Source organism: Chiloscyllium plagiosum, chromosome 10, assembly GCF_004010195.1.
Source record: "Chiloscyllium plagiosum isolate BGI_BamShark_2017 chromosome 10, ASM401019v2, whole genome shotgun sequence".
In the NCBI taxonomy this organism is placed as follows: domain Eukaryota; kingdom Metazoa; phylum Chordata; class Chondrichthyes; order Orectolobiformes; family Hemiscylliidae; genus Chiloscyllium; species Chiloscyllium plagiosum.
Genome location: NC_057719.1, coordinates 21,753,235 through 21,763,208, shown reverse-complemented (window position 1 = coordinate 21,763,208; position 9,974 = coordinate 21,753,235).

The window sequence follows — 9,974 nt, the reverse complement described above, 5'->3', positions numbered from 1 at the left end:
CTCTCCACCCTTCAGGCTCTCTGCCTGTATTCCTGATGAAGGGCTTTTGCCCGAAACATCAATTTTACTGCTCCTCAGATGCTGCCTGAACTGCTGTGCTCTTCCAGCACCACTAATCCAGAATCTGGTTTCCAGCATCTGCAGTCATTGGTTTTACCTACGTTTGTTCCCAGTTATGTTGTGCATCAATTTTAAAATTCTCACCCTGGCTTTAAATCCCTTCATGACCTCAGCCCTTCCCATCTCTTTAATCTTACACGTCCCAAAAACAATTAGATAAACACTCATGTCTAACAATGTACTTTGAAGTCCTGATCCTAATTGTGCCTGAATGCCTTCAGTTCCCTTGGACCAAACCTTTGAATTCATTCTCTAAATATCTCCATCTCTACTACTTTGTTTGTCCCTTAATATTCTGCTTAAAACGTATCTCAGACTCAAGTTTTGTCAACGTGCCCGAGTATCACCTTAAGTAGCTTGGTGTTAAAATGACATTCCTGTGAAATGACATGGGATGCTTCATTATGCTAAAAGCACTACTGAAAGACAAGATTTTGTTGTGAGCCTTGACAGTAAATACCAGAAAACTGTTCCTCATGGTGAACATCACAGCTTACTACAATACAATCCTTGCTCAACTTCTGTAAGTGCAGATTCCTCTATGGTTGCTGGACGATGATCAGAATTTGGAAGCATCCTTCTTAAATAAGTCAAACTCTGTTCCATGAACAGCAGTGGATACTAGGTCAGTTGTTAATTTTAAGTCTGAGTCCAATAAAATTTTGTTAAGCAAAGGTATTAAGGGAAATGGGCTGAAAGCGCGTGCATGGAGTTAGACTACAGATCAACATCTCAGGTTCAAGAGGTTGAATGGCCCTATTCAGTACATATGGTCATACCTAGTATCAGCCTGGTTAACTTTCTCTGGACTGCTCCCAATGCTAGTAGATATTTGCCTCGATATAACTCCAGTAAGTAGCAGTAGAGTGGAAAAGCTCAGCCAGTCTGTGCTAAACTGAGTTCTGAAATCACTTTTGAGAAGATTTGTAACTCAGGTTGATGATAAGTCTGTAAGTTAGCTCGCTGAGCTGGAAGGTTTGTTTTCAGACGTTTCATCACTATACTAGGTAACATCATCAGTGAGAGTCTCTGGTGAAGCATTGGTGTCATTCTGGTTCTTTTTTTTAGATATCACCAGCAAAACTAATGTCGTTTACAAGATACCATGCAAGAACAGTAAAAAAAAACACTACATCGGACAAACTAGCAGGAAGCTTGCCACCATGATACATGAATACCAACTGGCCACCAAAAGACTAGTTTTCATACATACAGACAAAGAATGACACCAAATTGACTGGGACAACATACACATCCGAGGACAGGCGAAACAAAGACATGCACAAGAATTCTTAGAGGCATTGCATTCTAACCAGAACTCCATCAATTGACACATCAACTTAGATCCTATCTATCTTCCCTTGAAAAACGAGTCAGAAATGACATCACCCACCTTAAGAAGCCAAGACCTATAAATAGAGAGGCAGGACATATGACCAGCACTTCACCAGAGACTCCCACTGATTATATTACCTAGTATGGTGATGAAAAGTCTGATAACAAACTTTCAAACTCAGTGAGGTAACTTAAAGACTGAGTTCTGAAACATTAAGTCTGTTTATATCCACAGATGCTTCCAGACCTTCTGTGTTTCTCCAGCAATTTCTGTTTTTGTTGCAGATTTCCAGAATCCACAGTTACAGTCATAGAGTCATAGAGATGAACAGCACAGAAACAGACTCTTCAGTCCAACCCATCCATGCCAACCAGATATCCCAAACCAATCCAGTCCCACCTGCCAGCACCTGGCCCATATCCCTCCAAACCCTTCCTATTCATATACACATCCAAATTCCTTTTAAATGTTGCAATTGTACCAGCCTCCACCACTTCCTCTGGCAGCTCATTCCATACCCGTACCACCCTCTACGTGGAAAACATTGCCCCTGAGGTCTCTTTTATACCTTTCCCCTCCCACCCTGCCCCTGAGGTCTCTTTTATACCTTTCCCCTCCCACCCTAAAACTATGCCCTCTACTTCTGGACTCCCCCACCCCAGGGAAAATACTTTGTCTATTTATCCTATCCATGCCCCTCATGATTTTGTAAACCTCTATGAGGTCACCCCTCAGCCTCTGACACTCCAGGGAAAACAGCCTCAGCCTGTTCAGCTTCTCTCTAGAACTCAAATTCTCCAACTGTGGCAACATCTTTGTAAACCTTTTCTGAATCCTTTCAAGTTTCACAGCATCTTTCCGATATGAAGGAGACCAGAATTGCATGCAATATTCCAACAGTGACCTAACCAATGTCCTGTACAGCTGCAACATGACCTCCCAACTCCTGTACTCAAAAATCTGACCAATAAAAGAAAGCATACCAAACACCTTCTTCACTATCATATCTTTCAAGGAGCTATGAACCTGTACTCCAAGGTCTCTTTGTTCAGCAACACTCCCTAGGACCTTACCATTAAGTGTATAAGTCCTGCGGTCACAGGCCTCCAGTCTGAAAAACAACCCTCCACCACCTGTGTGTCAGGACTTGGGTGCCTTAAAACCCCACAGGCACAGTTCCAATCTTCTCCTGTAAGAGATAGGATATTTTGCCAGTTCTCCCTTCATTCCATGAGCTCTAACCTTGCTAACCAGTCTCCCATGGGGAACCTTGTCAAATGCTTTACTGAAGTCCATATCGATTACATCTACTGCTCTGCCCTCATCAATCTTCTTTGTTACTTCTTCATAAAACTCAATCAAGTTTGTGAGACATGATTTCCCACGCACAAAGCCATGTTGACTATCCCTAATCAGTCCTTGCCTTTCCAAATACATGTACATCCTGTCCCTCAGGGTTGCGTCCAACAACTTGCCTACCATTGACGTCAGGCTCACTGTTTTATAGTTCCCTGGTTTGTCCTTACCACCTTTCTTAAACAGTGGCACCACGTTAGCCAATTTCCAGTCTTCTGGCACCTCACCTGTGACTGTCGATGAAACAAATATTTCAGTAATAGGTCCAGCAATCACTTCCCTAACTTCCCACAGAGTTCTCAGGTACACCTGATCAGGTCCTGGGGATTTATCCACTTTTACACACTTCCTCCTCTGTAAGATGGGCATTTTTCAAGATGTCACCATGTGTTTCCCTACATTGTATATCTTCCATGTCCTTTTCCACAGTAAATACTGATACAAAATACTCGTTTAGTATCTCCCCCATTTTCTGCGGCTCCAAACAAAGGCTGCCTTGCTGATCTTTGAGAGGTCCTATTTTCTCCCGAGTTACCCTTTTGTCCTTAACGCATTTGTAAAAACCCTTTGGATTCTCCTTAACTCTATTTGTCAAAGCTATCTCATGTCCCCATTTTGCCCTCCTGATTTCCCTCTTAGGTATACTCCTACTGCCTTTATACTCTTCTAAGGATTCACTCGATCTATCCTGTCTATACCTGAAATACGCTTCCTTCTTTTTCTTAACCAATCCCTCAATTTTTTTAGTTATCCAGCATTCCCTATACCTACCAGCCTTTCCTTTCACCCTAACAAGAATATACTTTCTCTGGATTCTCGTTAGCTCATTTCTGAAGGCTTACCATTTTTCAGCCGTCCCTTTACCTGCAAACATTTGCTCCCAATCAGCTTTTGAAAGTTCTTGCCTAATACTGTCAAAATTGACCTTTCTCCACTTTAGAACTTTAACTTTTATATCTAGTCTATCCTTTTCCATCACTATTTTAAAACGAATAGAATTACGATCGCCGGCCCCAAAGTTCTCCCCCACTGACACCTTGCCTTATTTCCCAAGAGTAGGTCAAGTTTTGCATTTTCTCTAGTAGATACATCCACATACTGAATCAGAAAATTTTCTTGTACGCACTTAACAAATTCGTCTCCATCTAAACCTTAACACTACGGCAGTCCCAGTCTATGTTCGGAAAGTTAAAACCCCCTCCTATAGCCATCTTATTATTCCTACAGATAACTGAGATCTCCTTACAAATTTGTCTCTCAATTTCTCTCTGACTATTAGGGGGGTCTATAATACAATCCCAATAAGGTGCAGGCGGCACAGTGGTTCGCACTGCTGCCTCACAGTGCTAGAGACCCGGGTTCAATCCCTGCCTCGGGCAACTGTCTGTGTGGCGTTTGCACATTCTCTGGGTGCTCCAGTTTCCTCCCACAATCCAACGATGTGCAGGTTAGGTGAATTGGCGATGCTAAATTGCCCGTAGTGTTAGGTGTAGGGGAATAGGTCTGGGTGGTTTGATCTTCAAAGGGTCGGTGTGGACTTGTTGGGCCGAAGGGACTGTTTCCACACTGTAAGTAATCTAATCATTCCTTTCTTATTTCTCAGTTCCACACAAATAATTTCCCTGGATGTATTTCCAGGAATATCCTCCCTCAGCACAGCTGTAATGCTATCCCTTATCAAAAACACCACTCTCCCTCCTCTCTTGCCTCCCTTTCTATCCTTCCAGTAGCATTTGTATCCTGGAACATTAAGCTGTCAGTCCTGACCATCCCTGAGCCATGTTTCCGTAACTACTATGATATCCCAGTACCATGTTCCTAACCATGCCCTGAGTTCATCTGCCTTCCCTGTTAGGCTCCTTGTATTGAAATAAATGCACTTTATTTTATTAGTCCTACTTTGTCCCTACCTGCCCTGACTGTTTGATTCGCTTCTGTTCTCAACTGTTCCAGTCTCAGATTGATCTCTTTCCTCACTATCTCCCTGGGTCACATCCACCACCTTACGAGTTTAAATCCTCCTGAGCAGCTCTAGCAAATCTCACTGCAAGTATATTAGTCCCCTTTCAATTTAGGTGCAATCCATCCTTCTTGTACAGGTCACTTTTACCCCAAAAGAGATTCCAATGATCCAAAAATGTGAATCCTTCTCCCATGCACCAGCTCCTCAGCCATGCATTCATCTGCTCTATTCTCCTATTCCTGCCCTCACTAGCTCATAGCACTGGAAGTAATCCAGATATTACTGCTCTCGAGAACCTTCTTTTTAAGTTCCTGCCTAACTCTCTGTAATCTCCCTTCAGAATCTCAACCTTTTCCCTTTCTATGTCGTTTGTTCCAATGTGTACAATGCCTTTCTCCCCCTTGAGAACATTCTACACCCTCTCTGAGACATCCTTGATCCTGGCACCAAGGAAGCAACACACCATTCTGATTTTTTGCTGCTGGCCACAGAAACGTCTGTCTGTACGTCAGACAAGAGAGTCCCCTAACACAATTGACCTCTTGAAACCCGACGTACCCCTCATTGCATTAGTGCCAGTTTCAATACCAGAATGTTCGTGCTATGTTCCCCTGAGAATCCATCACCCTAACATTTTCCAAAACAGCATACTTGTTTTAAATGGGGTTGACCACAGAAGACTCCTGCACTAACTGCCTCTACCTCTCTTACCTTTCCTGGAGTTAACCCATCTATGTGACTGTGTCTGTGACTTTCCCCCTTTACTGTGACTGCCATCCCTCACATCCCCTTGCTCTTGTAAATTCTTCGTTGCCTCTGACTGTCTCTCCAACTGATCCAATCGATCTGATAGGATTCGCAACCAATTGCATTTATTGCAGACATAATCCTCAGTAACCCGTAAACTTCTAAATGCCATTTTTGTTCCTTCACAATCCAGATTGAGCCTATAGTCATTGGAATATCAAAGAATGAGATGCAACCTTATTGAAACATACAAAATTCTTCGGGGAATTGTCACACTGGATGCGGAAAAGTTATTTCCCCTTGTGGCTCAGTCTAGGACCACAGGGCATAATCTCAGAATAAGGTGTCACACATTTAAAATAGAGATAAGGAGGACTTTCTATTGATGGTGGGTTACTTAGTACATTCAAGGCTAAAACAGACAGATTTTTCTTTAATATGAGAATTAAGGGTTATGGGGAAGAGACAGGAAAGTGGAGTTGAGGATTATCACATTAGCCATGTCAGTCGTGAAGGACTGACTTCTGCTCCAACATCTTATTGTCTTATGGAATTAAATATGCTCAACCATCAGAGGAGTGGATGTGTAAATGTAATCTTCTGATTTTCATCCTTATAGCGATTGTCTGGAGTTATAGAACCACATATTTCCTTTCCTTTACATTTTATATCAAACCACTGGCTTTGGAACATCACCTGATTCATGGCTCTTGATTCAAGTCTTTCATTGGGAACTAAAGGTTTGGCATCATCTGACAATTGGCTGATTTTAATGCAGCAACTCCAGAATATTTGCATTTCAACTCAGTTTCAATTACATAATTACGGTTGGATACCCTTAGCTGATACAAATGATACATAATACAAAATGTGAATTCCTCTTTGTGAAAACAAAAGCTAATTCTCCTCAAACGCTTATGTGATGACTGAACTTAGGAACAAGTATAGGACAGTGAGATACTTGAATCTGTTCCATAATTCAATGAGATCAAGGCTGATCTGTGACCGGTGTTTTCTCTAATTTCACTTTCATTACTTGTGGCCTATTTGTTAAAATGCAAACATGTTTCTTCAAAGGATCCCTTCAAGGAAAGTGGCTTGGTCAGTCATCACTGGTACAATCTTGTGTTACTCAATCCTTATGGGTTAGCCTGCTTTTAGGTTTGGGCATTTGGTTGGTTCTGCCATACTGAGAGAATGCTCTTTTCAACTATGCCATAGCTTTGTCTTTACCTTCCTTAAGATTTATTATTGTCTGACTTTCTGGAGGTCCAATGAATTCCTTTAAATATTATGACACATGATACTGATCTCTGTTACAGCTCTGTACAGTTATTCCATCCTTTCTGTTTTATTTCTGCTTCAGGCCATTAATACTCTCTGCAAATCAAAGCCCCAGTCTGAAGTATCTCACATTCTGGACATCTGCACAAATGTTGACATGGATGCTGCTTGCTCTTTAGGTCTAATTAATGTTCGACAATTCCTCTTTACAAAATATTTTTTAATGTGTACAGTGTAGGTTATCAAATGCAGTTCTATAATAGTCATTTGGTAGTACAGAACTTGTTTTTATTGAAAAAAGACATGTTTCATCTTGTTATCATCAGGACAAATGGCAAGAAATGCCAAAGTAAAGAAAAACAATGTTTATACTCCATGAAAGGACAGTATTAATTGTTTGGCATTGCCATGGTGAATGCAGAGTAAATTTGACTGACAGTTAACCACCAAGCTTTGTTTAAATTTTAAAGCAGACATTTTTGCTTTATTAGCCAAGACATTGCTCTGAGACATGAACCAGAGAATGACTAACAATTCTTTTGTTGAATTGCAACAAGTGCAGTATTTGTACATGTTCTTTCTATCTACAAAGAACAGAGCTTTGTAGTTCTGATGAATTTTCTATGGTAATCAAATCAGAGTCTGCTTGTGACCAATCAGTACTGTCTTCTCATACAGTATAAGTGTTGTTTTCCCATTACTTCAGCATCTTTTATGAATTGCCCCAATAACAGCAAGATGAAAAGTTTTAAAAATTGTGACTATTTTCATCTCAAAAACAGCTCTCTAGTATAAGTTCTAAGACCTTGCTCTTCATATACTCATTTCAGATTGATGTCTTGTCTCTTACTGTTGTTAGAGTCATGTGAGCATGAGATCATCATATTTTACATGAATCTCATATTACCCTCTCATCATAGTCTCATACATCTGATGTTGGTTTTAAATCATCTTATAGGTCTTGCCATTAACATGTGCATTCTCATTATAACTTGGAGGAGCCCATGTTGGACTGGGATGGACAAAGTTAAAAATCACACAACATTACATTATAGCCCAACAGGTTTATTTGGAAGCACAAGCTCTCATTATACCACAGAACAATCTGATCATGAACACACACAGTTCGGAAGGAACGTTATTTGTGACACCCATGTTCCATGTCTCACAAGTGAACTAAGCAAACTTCACATACTCTGACTTACCCAATTCCCTTAATATCTTTAGTGAACTTTTGCTGACCAATCTCAGGTTTAAAATGAACAATTAAATGTTTTGCAGAAGGAAGTTCTAGATTTTACCAGTCTCAAAATTTAGATGTGTTTCCTAATTATGCTCCAGAAAAGTCTGGTTTTAATTTTTAAATTATGCCCCTTAGACACAGGCTCTCTCTTTTTTTAACAAAGAATCGGATCAGATAACAAAATATAAATTACAAATGAAACCAAAGAATACTCATGAAAGTAACACTCTGTGAAATGTCAGTTCCTGGTAATAGTTGCAGAAAGTCAGGAAATTAAGCAGTAATTGCTTTAGACTTGGCTGTTTTTGACTCTTTTTACATAGCCAGGGCTAATTACCCATAACGTGGAATTTAACACAAATTTATGATGGGTGCTGTTGATTTTGTTTCTAAACTTTTGTGCAGTCTAAGCACGAATGATAATGAAAGAAAGCCACACTCCTCATGCAATAAATTTCCAATCAATTGCCCTAAATAGTTGGAGGAGCATGACGAATGGAGCCTGAAACCTTAAACCAAAAGAAATATACTGACGTTTTGGAAATTTGAAATAGAACGAAATTGCAAAGCTGCTTTGTGGAATGGAAATGTAGCATAGCTCCACCGCGAGGATTTCTAATTCTTTAACTTTTGAATTGATTATCGCAGAATAAACAACTGGAAACACCTCAGAGCAGATGAGTAAGAAGTTTTATGACTTGAACAAAGTAAGGGAAGATGCTTCAGAAAGGATTTATCAGGTTCCTGCCTGGAATGGAGGGTTTGAGTTACTAATACAGGCTGGGACATTTATTACTGGAGCATAGGAGGTTGAAGCGTGATGTTATGGAGGTTTATAAAATCATGAGGGGCATGGATAAGATAAGTTAAAAAAGACTTTTTCCCGAAAATGGGGAAGTTTAAAACTCAGGTGCATATATTTAAGGTGAAAAGAGAAAGATTTAAAAAGGACTTGAGGAGCAACTTTTCTTTTTTAACAGAGTGGTTAGTGTGTCAAATGAACTGCCAGAGGAAGTCATGGATGTATGTACTGTTACAATGTTTAAAAGACATTTGGATAAGTACATGAACAGGAAGGGTAGTGTTTAGGCTAAATGCAGACTAGATGGGACTAGTTTAGTTTGGGAACATAGTCAGCATGGACTAGTTGGACTGAAGGGTTTGTTTCTATGCTGTATGACTCTATAGCATTATTGTTCCAACAGATATCTAAATGCATACCTGGTTATTGCTTTTCAATGAAAGTTTTACCATTTTTCATCAATTAAAGGAGAGTTGGCCTCGGAGCTTATAATCACAGGAAGACATAGTATTGTCAACAAAGTACTGAGCTAGTAATTAGTCCTGTCCAAGAGGCTATATCTCAAATCAAAAATTCCTGGCATCTATAGGGGAGCAAGGTAAAGCAGTGAATCAGCTCTCTGAACCAGTTAACTCATCTAATAGCTGGATGTATTCCCCTACTACAACAATACCAATGCTATGTACATGTACAGAAACGATAAAGTGTTAGTACATTCCAAGATGCTTCAAAGGTGTATTATAACTCAAATTTTGACACAAATCTCATGAGAAGTTATTGCTGCAGAGAACCAAAGAAACCAGTTTCAAGGAAAATCTATAAGAAAGAGTAGACAGGGTACAGAAGGTTTGTGTTATAAAGAGAAACTGCATAGGCTGGGCTTCTTTTCACTGGAGCATAGGAGGTTGAGAGGAGACCTGATAGAAGTTTATAAAATAATGAGGGGTATAGGTAGGGTTAATGGTCTTTTCGCTAGAATGGAGGATTTTAAGACTTGGGGGCACATTTTTAAGGTGAGAGAGTTTTAAAAAAGACATGAGAGGCAAATGCTTTACACAGAGGTTGTTCGTGTGTGGAATTTACTTCCTGAAGAAGTGGTGGAAGTAGGTACAATCACATCATT